Raw genomic sequence first — 11,820 nt, forward strand, 5'->3', positions numbered from 1 at the left:
GGGAATCATGGCTGGAGCATCTAAGATATAGAGACCTGGTGTGTCCTCCTGTGGGCATGTCAGTCATATATGAGCAGCTTGTGAATGTGTGGGGGTTTGTTGGTTTGTTTGTTTGGTTGGTTGGTTGGTTGGTTGGTTTTGGTTTTTACTGAGGGCAGCTGTGATGTTGGGAAAGAGCTCTGGATTTGGAGTCAGCCCATGTTCAGTTCAAACATTAATTTCATCAGTTATCTGTGTGACCTTTAGCAAATTCTTAACTTCTCTGAGCCCTAGAAAAGTGGACAGTCCCTGCCTCTCGTAGCTATTGTGCCGGTGTAATAGCTACCCTTCAGCTCCAGTAGGCCTGTTTTCTTGTTTGCTTGTTTGTTGTTCCAAGACTGGGTTTCTCTGTGTAGCTCTGGCTATCCCAGAACTTGTTCTGTAGACCAGACTGGCCTTGAACTCAGAGTTTCAACCTGCCTCTGCCTCCCCAGTACAGGGATTAAAGGAATGTGCCACCCCACCCCACCCCCAGCTCAATGGACCTGTTTTTTAGAGCCATATTTTTAAATCTTTTGTTCTCCGTGTATGGGTGTTTTGTCTGCATGCATGTCTGTGTACCACATAGATGTCTGGTGTCCTCAGAGGCCAGAAGAGGGCACTGGAATTAGAGACTATTGTGAGCCATAAACGGGTGCTGGATATCAAACCTGGGTTCTCCGGAAGAGCAGCCATCCCGCCAGCCCTCACAGACACGTTATTGTGATAGCACCTAGGAGCCTGGTGATTTCACTAGGCTCTTTCCGGAGTGTAATGAGAACATCTAAGGACAGTGCCCAGGGGTGGGCAGCTTTGCTCCGGAGGTGCCAGAGAGTCTGATCCTGGCACTCCTGTTCAGTGTGGATCTGTCGAATGAATGCTCAGGGTGGGTTCAGCAGGTCTGCTGTGTGACTGGACAGGCGACTGTACTTCCTGGACCAAACCCCAGAACGTATGTTCACCTGATACGAAGCATGAAAACAGGGCAAAGTACTTGAAACTGGGCTTGCTTTTGAAACCCTAGTCGGTCGGTGAAAGGACCACATGGGGCAGGGGTGGGGGAGGGGGCTTCCTTACATTTCCTCTGCTCCCCTCCCCCTCCACCCTCTAATGCTCCAGAGGCCACCACGATGTGTCACATCCACCCTTAGGCACACATACCTAATAGGCGAGCACACTCACTCCAGGCACACTTCACACTCTCCCCGGGAGGCTGGAAACGGAGGAGGAGTGCGGGGGAAGAACTGGAGCCTCCAAACATCCGGGCTAAGTGATTAAAAGTAGAGCTTTGAGGACTTTTATTCTCCTGGGATTGTAAAAGCCCAGTCTAGGGGCTCTGGAAGCTCCAGCTCCCGGTCTCCCCGCCGTTCTGCCCTTGACCTACCGTGGTATCAAAGTTTGGAGGTTCCCCAGTCTTGAAGGAGCCAATAGCCGGAAGCACAGACTTTCCTATAGGGAACGCACCCCCACACACACACACAAACCATCCCACACCACTCCCCTTTCCAGGCCCCCATTTGTCAGAGGTGGCTGCAGAGGGGTGAGCTGTGGATTTATGACTGGGGACTTGAAAGACAAAGTTGCCTTTTGTGTTGGAATTGGGGCCAGAGTAGGGGGATTGGTGAGCGGGTGGTGGAGCCAGGAGGTGGGAGAGAGGGCCTGGGGTTCAGGGGCCCAAGAAGAGGTCAGGAGCCTGAGGAGGCCAACTTGAAGGATGCACAGGCTTCTGCAGGGTCACCTGGCAAGAGCTGGGCAGCAAAGCTTCTAAAGCACCGCGGTCTTAAGGAGCTGCTTCAGCTCCATCCACCCTCCTGCTACTCCAACATCCTCACAGCCCCTTCCTGCTTCCTAGTGCACTCGGGATTCAGAAGCCCAGCTTTAGCCACAGTGAAGTACACAGAGCCACTGAGCTGTGCTTTTTACCCCTGGGTGACCACGCTGCCCAGTACCTGTTGCCCCTTAACAGAGTCAAAGTGAAGGGCTAAGGGGGTTCTGGATGGTGGGGACATGTGAGTGTAGGAATGGTGAGTCTGGGCCGGAGAACTGGGTTGAAAGGCCTGTACTTCCCACCCATGGGTAAAGTGCAGTGTGGGCAATACCCCAGCTGCCCCAGGACCCTCACCATCTCCCCCTCCTTCCCCTAGTCTTTTTGGAACGTGACGTTTATAGAGGTACCCGTGGGATTAGAGACCATGTGAGGTGGAACACAACTGGCCTAATCCCACTAGGCCTCACCACTGCTTCTGATGAATGGTCTGGAAGGAGGCCAGCCTCGCCATCGGGGGCCTGGTTCGGCAGGTGTTTTAACTACACCTCAGAGAGCCACATCCAGAGGCCAGAATGAGCCCGGCCAATAAAGGCATGAGTTTATGGGCTTCATAAACATTTTACTAGAGAAATCAAGGCCTCGATTACCCAGCGGCCTCTTCCAACTGACAGCTTGTCTCTATGAAACCTCCAAGCATAAGTCAGACAGAAGACCACACTCTGGTTAATTCCTTGTTGTCCCTCACCTCCAATGACCCACACCCTCACCACCATTTTCTTGCAAATTCTCTCCAGACCAACTCCAGAGCACCCGAGGTGCCTGCTTTTGCCTCCTCTCCTGGGAAAGATGCTTGACTCTTGATGGAGTCTTTCACCCCAGTCTTGCTCTTTCCTAACCTCGGGCTCTCTTTTAGTTCGGTTTTCCTGATTCCCTCCAACAGCAGGCGGCAGCCAGCCTAGTGAGGGGAGTATCTGTTTTACAGGTGACAAAATAGAAGTCCCAAGAACCAAGTGTGGTGACTCACAGTTCTAACCCCAGCACATGGGAGGCAGAGGCAGGCTAGCTCTGTGAGCTTGAGACCAGTCTTCCCACTGGGAAGTAAGTTCCAGACGATCAGAGATACCTAGTGTGACCCTGTCTCAAACAAACAAACCAACAAAACCCAACAAAACAGTTCCGACAGATTGTATCACTTGCCCAAGTTCTTTGGGTTCATAATAGTGAGCTGAACTTGGGGCGAATGTAATCGTAGTGTTGAACTTTGACCTGGGTTCCGTGTGACTCCAGAGTCTTTAATGTTGTCTGCACTGCTAACGCAGAACGTTCTTAGCAAACATTCCCAACTTGGGACAGGAAGGAATCTGGCTGCGTGAAGCTGCCGGCCTAGAGGTCTACAGACCAGGGATGGACTTCCTGTTTCTGTGTTCCTACAGCCAAAAGGAGGGCAAGCCAGAGAAGCAGGGCAAGTTAGGGACGGAATCGAAGTCAGAGACAGAGACGGAGACGGAGAGAAGGGGGTCCTTTTCGAGGGGACAGCTGTGAGAAGGAGGCAGAGAGTAAGAAGTAGGCCTTGCTTGCCCATAGAGGAACACTGTTGGGGAGAACTCCTCGATGGCTGAGGCTCTACGGGGCTTCCCGGTGGTGTAGCCAATGGCCCTCTCATGGCAGTTGAGCATTTGAAAAGTGCCACTGAGTTTAAGGAGCAGAATTTACATTTTTACATCGAATTTATTTCTTTATTTCTCTTACATTTATTTATGACGTTGTGAGGACTCACATGCTCTAGGGGCACACGTGGAGGTCAGAAGGCAATTCGTAGGGGTTAGTTCTCCCCTTTTGCCCTATGGGTCCCTCTAATGGGAATTAGGTTGCCAGGCTCAGTGGCAAGGACCTCTACGTTGAGTCACCTTCCAGGCCTAATTCTAATTTAATGTGCAGACAGCTTGAGGGCTGAAACTTCCTTTAGAAGATAGGACAGCAGGGTTGGGGATTTAGCTCAGTGGTAGAGCGCTTGCCTAGCAAGTGCAAGGCCCTGGGTTCAGTCCCCAGCTCCGGGAAAAAAAAAAAAAAAGAAGATAGGACAACCCCAACCTCAGATGTTGGGACTCTTGTGTGGGCACCAAGTAGCCTCATTGTCTAGTGGAAGTATTTTAGTGCCACAGGTGACTAAATTCTCTAGTAGTCACATTTACAAAACAGTAAGAACAAAACACAAGTGGAGTTGCCATTTATTTTTGTATTTTTTCGTTTTTGAGACAGGATCTCATGTAGCCCAGGTTGGCCTGGAACTTGATATGGAGATCAAGCTAGCCTCAAACTCAGCGAGTTTTTGCCTGCCAAAGCCTCCCACTGAGTGCTGGACCAACGTGCAGTTGATTTTAATACATTGTATTTTACCTGATATTTCTCACATGTTTTCATGTCAACATTATCAGCATTTTTAAATTATCGATGGAATTTTTATATTGTTTTGTGGACTGTTTGAAGGTCCAACCATTACCATTTCAACTTATAATGAATATTTTAGAAATTATTTTAAGGGCTGGAGAGATGGCTCAGCGGTTAAGAGCACTGACTGCTCTTCCAGAGGTCCTGAGTTCAATTCCCAGCACCCACATGGTCTGTAGTGGGATCCGACGCCCTCTTCTGGTGTGTCTGGAGACAGCGACAGTATACTCACATACTCACATAAAAATAAATAAATCTTTTTTAAAAAAAAGAAATTATTTTAAACTAACAATTATTTATCCTTCCCAGTGGGTATTTTTTTTTATATTTTTTATTTATATTTCAAACGTTATCCCCCTTCCTGGTTTCCTGTCCATAAACCCCCATCCCCTCCCCCCTCCCCTGCTTCTATGAGGGTGTTCCCCCATCCACCCACCCACTGCCTCCCACCTCCCCACACTGACATTCCCCTACACTGGCAGGACCAAGGGCCTCTCCTCCCATTGGTGCCCAACAAGGCCATCCTCTGCTACATATGCAGCTGGAGCCATGGGTCTGTCCATGTGTACTCTGGATGGTGGTTTAGTCCCTGGGAGCTCTGAGTGGTTAATATTGTTGTGATTGTGGGGTTGCAAACCCCTTCAGCTCCTTTTCCCAGTGTTTTTCCTCTGGTAAAAATACATACAACAGAGGCTGAAGAGATGACTCAGTTGGTAAAATGTCTGTCACAAAAACATGAAGACGTCTGCTCAGATCCCAGAACTCACATAAACTTCCAGCTTAGTGACTGGAGAGGTCACTGCAGTGCTGGGTGCAGACAGGAGGCACTGAAGCTCTTGTCCACTCACTTTAGCCAAAGTCATGAGATTCAGTTTCACGAAGAGACTCTGACTCAGAAAATAAAGGTAGTTGGGAGGAGACACATGCCGGCAGCTTCTGGCTTTCCACAAACTGACAAGCACACACAGGACACCACAAGATACACATACCAAATGGGATTAATTAATTAAAAGACATTTATTAAAGATTCACACAACAGAGCCAACTATGGTGGTACAGGCCCGCCCTTACGAGCAGCACTCAGGAGGCGAGGCAGGAGGCTCAGGAATTCAAGCTGATCTTTGGCTTTGTAGAGTGTTCGAGGCCAGCCGACATTCTAAGAGAACCTGTCTCAAGCAAAACAAAGCAAAAATCCACATGAGATAAAATGTTGTCATTCTAAGTGCGTGGCTCAGTGATATAAAGTGCATTTGTGTTATTGTGCAAACATCACCACTCTCTGCCTCCAGACTGTTGTTATTATAATTCATTATTCTTATTTAAGATGGGGTCTTATAGGGAAACACACCTACTGAACCCTCACCATGAAGCGTTGTTTATTGTGAGGGGTTTGGTTTGGTTTGGTTTGGTTGTTTGGTTGGCTTTTTGGTTTTTTGAGACAGGGTTTCTCTGTGTAGACCTGGCTGGCCTTGAAATCACTCTGTAGACCAGGCTAGCCTCGAACTCATAGAGATCCACCTGTCTCTGTCTCCCAAGTGCTGGGATTAAAGGCAGATGCCACCACTGTCCAGACCCCAATTATTGTTTTGTTTTGTTTTTCTGAGATGGGAGGTTGCACACATTATTTGGACTGTTTTTTCATAAGTATTACTTTATTTTAATTATGTGTATGTGATAGGGGTATGTGCATGTGTGAGTGCAGACGCCCACAGAACCCAGAAGAAGGCATCAGATACCCTAGAGCAGTTATGAGCTGCCCTGAGCGGGTTCTGGCAATCGCACTCGGGTCTTCTACAAGGAGGATACATGCTTTTTAGCCACCATGGCCATCTTAGCCGCCCTAAGCTGGACTTTAATTCAGAGGCTCAAATGACGTCACTGTTTTAGCCTGCAGGCATCCACTACCCTTCCCCAGTTTTTCCCTTTTCCTCTTTTTCTAACACTACCTTCTTTTTTCCCCAGACAGGAGCACACAGAGCTAGGCTGGCCTTGAACTTGAGAGTTGAGGAAGACTTTGAGATCTTCCTGCTTCTCCATCCCAAGTGCTATGAACTGTCACACTCGTTTTAATGCGTGTGTGTTGACGTTTCATTTATAATTTTTGGTTTGCGACTCCTGAATGATCAGTGTCTTTTACCTTTTTTACCTCCTAAGTTTTCAAAATCTACCGGATGGTGGTGGTACAAGCCTTTAATCCCAGCATTCAGGAGGCAGACTGTGCTGGTTGGAATATGCTTGGCCTGGGAGTGGCACAATTAGGAGGTGTATCCTTGTTGGAGTAGGTGTGGCCTATAAGGAAGTGTCTCACCATAAGGGTAGGCAATGAGTCCCTCCTCCTAATCTTGGGGGAGCCAGTTTTCTCCTGGCGGCCTTCAGATGAAGATGTAGAACACTCAGGTCCTTCTGTATCATGCCTGCCTGGATGCTGCCATGCTCCCACCTTGATGATAATGGACTGAACCTCTTTAAGCAAACTCCAATTAAATGTTGTCCTTCTGAGAGCTGCCTTAGTCATGGAGTCTGTTCATGGCAGCAAAACCCTAACTAAGACACAGAGGCAGGTGGGTCTCTGTAAGTTTCAGGCCAGCCTGATCTACAGATAGAATTCCAGGACAGTCAAGACCACACAGAGAAACCCTGTCTCACAAAACCAAAAAAAAGTTTGTTTGTTTTTTTTAAAATCCAGTATATATACTATGTTACAGGACGTCTCAATTTTACGTGTGTATAGATCACTATACTGTCTCGTAGCAGTGGACTGAGTCTTCAAATTTGAGTCAGCTATAAATTATAGGTTAATTTACATAAATGTGCACGTGTGTGTGTGTGTGTGTGTGTGTGTGTGTGTGTGTGTGTGTGTGTGTGAGATTAGCTTCAGGATCTTTGGATAAATTCGCAGTGATCCCCTCTTGAATGATGGTTTGAAAAGGGGTGGTCAGTTCTCAGAACCCATCTCTAACCCTCCACCTCCATGGTGTGGGGGGAGGCCTCTAACTTTGACAAAAGTCTACGTTTTCCAAATATGCCCACGGCGTTTTTTATCATCACTAGGCCAGATAGAAATCTGACCGAAGCTGAAGGTGGGAGACCTGAGCTCCTTCCCAGTCCTCTGCCTCCGGCCTTCCCTGCCCTTTGTGTCCTCCCTGGAGCCTGTCTAATCAGATCCAGGCCTGACCTCTGCAAAGGCCCTGGACCAGGCAGTAGTTCCTCTCCGGAGCTGCTGTATACTTGGTTCTCAGGAGATCACGCCCTTCTGGGTGATTTATAGGGGTGTCCAGGGGCCATTTCCTGTCATTTCCATTCCCTTCCAACCCCTTAAGGATTGCTGGCCTAGTTCTCTGCCACTCTTGTCTCCACCATAACCTGCCGTACCCATGGAGGGTCAGGGAATCTGGACGACCCTTTTAAAAATGCATGGGGACAGGATGCTGGCCGCCTCCTTTTCCCTGTTGCTTCCTTTGGCCCTCACATGTGGCAGGGTTCCCACCTACACCATTACTGCTCCTGTCACCCAGCTTGAAGTGAGGAACCCAAACTGTCCTCAGAGGACCAACAAGTGTCTGAAGAGGTGGAAAGCACCAACAGCCAGGGACATGGCACTGACTGAATGTTCAGCGGCTAATGCCTGCCACAGCTGTAACCAGCCTCCACAGTCATCAACCGTAGAGCCTCTGTGGTGACGTGTTTAGAGAACTCAGAGGTCCTGCTGGCACCCTGATGTTTCATGTATGCCCAGGAACCTTTCCCTGAAAAGTTAATAACATAAAAGTACCCAGGAACCAGCACTGCTATCTCAAGCCCAAACATGAAGAGACCATATTTTCATTTTTTAAAAAGATGTATTTATTTTATGTATGTGAGTACACTGTATTTGTCTTCAGACACACCAGAAGAGGGCATCAGAACCCATTACAGATGGTTGTGAGGGTTGGGGATTTAGCTCAGTGGTAGAGCGCTTGCCTAGCAAGCGCAAGGCCCTGGGTTCGGTCCCCAGCTCCGAAAAAAAGAAAAGAAAAAACAAACAGATGGTTGTGAACCACCATGTGGTTGCTGAGAATTGAACTCAGGACCTCCGGAAGAGCAGTCAGTGCCCTTAACCACTGAGCCATCTCTCCAGCCTCATATTTTCATTTTAAATTCAGAATCCCACTGTGCAGCCCAAGCCCTGCTTGAATTCATGATCATCCTGCCTCAGCCTCCATAATCCCTGGATTACAGTGAACATTGGACACCTGCCTGAGAACAGATGTCTATGGGATGTGGAAGCTCAGACCTAGAACCCCAACACAGGAGGCTAAAGAAGGATTACGTTGAGTTTGGGGCCAGCCTGGGCTACATAGCAAAACTCTACCTCAAAAAACAGAACAAACAAACAAACAACACACACACACACACACACACACACACACACACACACACACACACACGACAGAGTGAGAGGACTTGTGAGCCAAATACTTCTACCCTGACCCCAGAAGAGACTTAAAGTCTGTTTGAGAGGGGTGCCCAGAAGGTTCCAGGACCCCAGCTAAGCTGAGCAGGCTCTCTGGTCTGGAGACTGTCGCGAAGGTAAGAGCAGAACCTGAGGGTCCTGAAGGGCAACTATTCCTTCATTCATGCTACATAAACTAGGGCTGAGCTCTAGGCTGCAAGCTCTCTATAAGTCTTGGGGCTGAGCAAAGAGTAAGTGAAGGATGTGGAGAGGAGAGGGGAGCAGAAGGCTTGGTGACAAGGGCAAGAGTACCCATAGCAGGCCAGCCCGATCCCAGGGGAAGTGAGGAACAAACTCTATCTGTACTCATGACCTGTCCTTCAGCCATTAAGAAAAGGCTGCTTGAGGCTGGGAGATCGCTCATCGAAGAGCACTGGCTCCTCTTGCCGAGGACCTGGGTTCAGTTCCCAGCACTAACATGGCAGCTTCCAGCTGTCTGTAATTCCAGTTCCGGGCAATCAGGCTCTCTCTTCTGGCCTGTTTGGGCAGTAGGCACATGTAATAGTGTATAGACGGAGATGCAGGGAAAATACCCATTATACATAAAATAAAATTTAGTGAATAATACCTTTTTGTTTGTTTGGTTAGTTGGTTTCTCAAGACAAGGTTTCTCTGTGTAGCCCTGAGTGTCTTGGAAATTGCTCTTTAGACCAGGCTGGCTTTGAACTCACAGAAATCTGCCTATATTTGCTTCCTAAGTACTGGAATTAAAGACATGCACCACCCCTGTCCCGCTAAAAATAAATGATATCTAGAAGAAGAGGAAGAAGAAGGAAGAAGAGGAAGAGGAGGAGGAGGAAGAGGAGGAAGAGGAGGAGGGGAAGAGGAGGACAAGGAAGAGGAGGGGAGGAAGAGGAAGAGGAGGAGGAAGAGGAAGAGGAGGAGGAGAAGAGAAGAAGAAAAGAACCTGGTTTAACATACAATTTTCTGCAGTGTTTCTCAGCCTTAACTGGCTGAGGTACTAAGGGACACTCCCCATCTCCTACCTCTCACCCCACTCCACAGAAGGTCTAGGCTTCAGAAACCCTTTAGCAAGACATGAGGATTTGGTTCAAAAATGGTTTTCTAGCATTTTTGGACAAGCAGAGCAGCCCTTCAGAGTGAGTGTGTTAGTAAGCACAGCACTCAGGGACCGAAAGGGCCACTCTGATGCAGGCAGTGAGGGCCAGGCAGGTAGGTCCCAGGGGACCTTTAGGAGTCCAGTGACCCTACTGCTGTGAGGACTGACTCCTTGTCCAGCCCCTTCCAGCACTGGGATTCCCTTTCTCTATGCTCAACCCTGCTGTGCCGACAGTCTCCTTCTGAGGCTGGGGAGTTGAGGGAGGGCTGCCCAGCAGAGGCCAGACTCCTCCATCTCAGCACCCAAGACTGAGAAGCAGCAGCCTCTTCTGCCTCTCTGCAGTCCAATTCTAGGACCTCCATGGAGTCCAGGCTGAGGAATAGAGGCAAAAAGGCTTGTTTCTGTGAGGAGGTGGCATCTGCAGTCAGCAGAACCATTAGCCCCAGGTTGGGGATGGAGGGTGAGAGGAGGGGTGTGGGGAGGCCGCCATGCTTTTCCAGCTGGAGTGAGGAAGAGATCTCAGCTCCCACATAGGCAGGGTCTGAGTGAAGGGATAAGAGAGCAGACTCTGGAGCCTGGGTTCTCTCTCCCCCCACCCTCAAAATCTCTCTCCAGCCCTGCCTTCCTGGAGGCTGCGCTCTACCATTCCTGAGCCCTGGATTGACCTTTGGCCAAGCACAGCCCTTGGCCCGAGGCAGGAGGGCTGACCTCTGGATGCTCCGGGTATTCTCTCATCAAGCCTGATAGGGACCCCAGCTGGACCATGTGCCTTCCCCTCCCAAACCCAGGCCCCCAATCTCGTCCACAAGAACGTTACCCACAGGGAGACACTCGTGATTGATCACCTACACAACACCAAACACACATACCGGCCATGGTAGCTGGCCAATTCAAACCCTTACTGTGGTCCAGATGGGGTCAGGTCACATACAGGAGACAGAGCCAGGCTTCCCAGCAAACACGCAACCCAGAACACATGTCCAAGTAGCTGTGCACACCCATCTACCACGGTCCCGGGAGGCCATCAGAGAGGAGGAGGCTGGGAAGGGGATTTTTATGCATGTTTATATTTAATGAACCATATGCAAATGAGATGGAGATGGCCACAAAGGAGCCAGCCCCCAGAGACTCTTGAGGGGAAGGCACAAAGGCTCGGCCTCCTCCTTTCAAGCTGCTGAGCTTCCATGGAGTCCAGAGGAGGACTGTGGATTGAGGAAGCCTGAGAAGGAACACGGGGCCAGGAGGAGAGCTGTCTAGGCATGCCAGGGAGCCCAGAGCAGGAACTACTAGCCACAAGCTCCAGGGGTCCCTGCTGCTGGGGAAGGGGACTCCTTCTGGGAGGAAGGGAGCCACTGTCCCAATTGATGGAGTGCCAGAGGGGAGGGGCTGCAGCCTGGACAGATGGTGTACCGCCTTCCTGCACTTGAAGCAAAGTGGATTTTAATGAAATCTCAGTCCCAGCGCTGAAGCTGGGAACTCACGCGGGAGGGGCTTTCCCCCCAGGTTTGCAGTGTGGGCCTGAGCCAGGGTGGGAACAGGGTGGGAAGAACACTTAACCAGCTGGGGGTACAAGGGGGCACCATGGCCCCCTCTGCAGATCAGAGTTTAAGTGTGAGTCTGATCCCCCCCAAAGGTGGGGAGGGGGTCCTTGAATATTTATGACACATTGAAATGTAGATTGGAAGGTTTGACAGTCTTCTGAGAGGGCCTGTCACCTTGCATGGATACACTACCCTCTTGGGGCGCTTGTGGAAACTGCAGCAGAGAGGGAAGAGGACAAGGGAGGAAGAAAAAGAAAAAAAGAAAAGCCACTGGACCGTGGTAAGGGGAGTCTGGCAAAGCTACGATTGACGATGCCCTCCTAGGTAACTGGATGAACCAGCTCGCTCTCTGGGCCTCGGTTCCCACTTCTGTAGCATGTGGTTCACACTGTTCAGGTCACAGCAGATAAAAATATACTAGCCAACTTGGGGAAGTGCCTTTCTCTCGGTGGCCTCCATGAGAGGGGTCCTTCCCTCCTAAGGAAACCGCCTA

The sequence above is a fragment of the Rattus rattus genome, chromosome 8, assembly GCF_011064425.1.
Source record: "Rattus rattus isolate New Zealand chromosome 8, Rrattus_CSIRO_v1, whole genome shotgun sequence".
Taxonomy (NCBI): domain Eukaryota; kingdom Metazoa; phylum Chordata; class Mammalia; order Rodentia; family Muridae; genus Rattus; species Rattus rattus.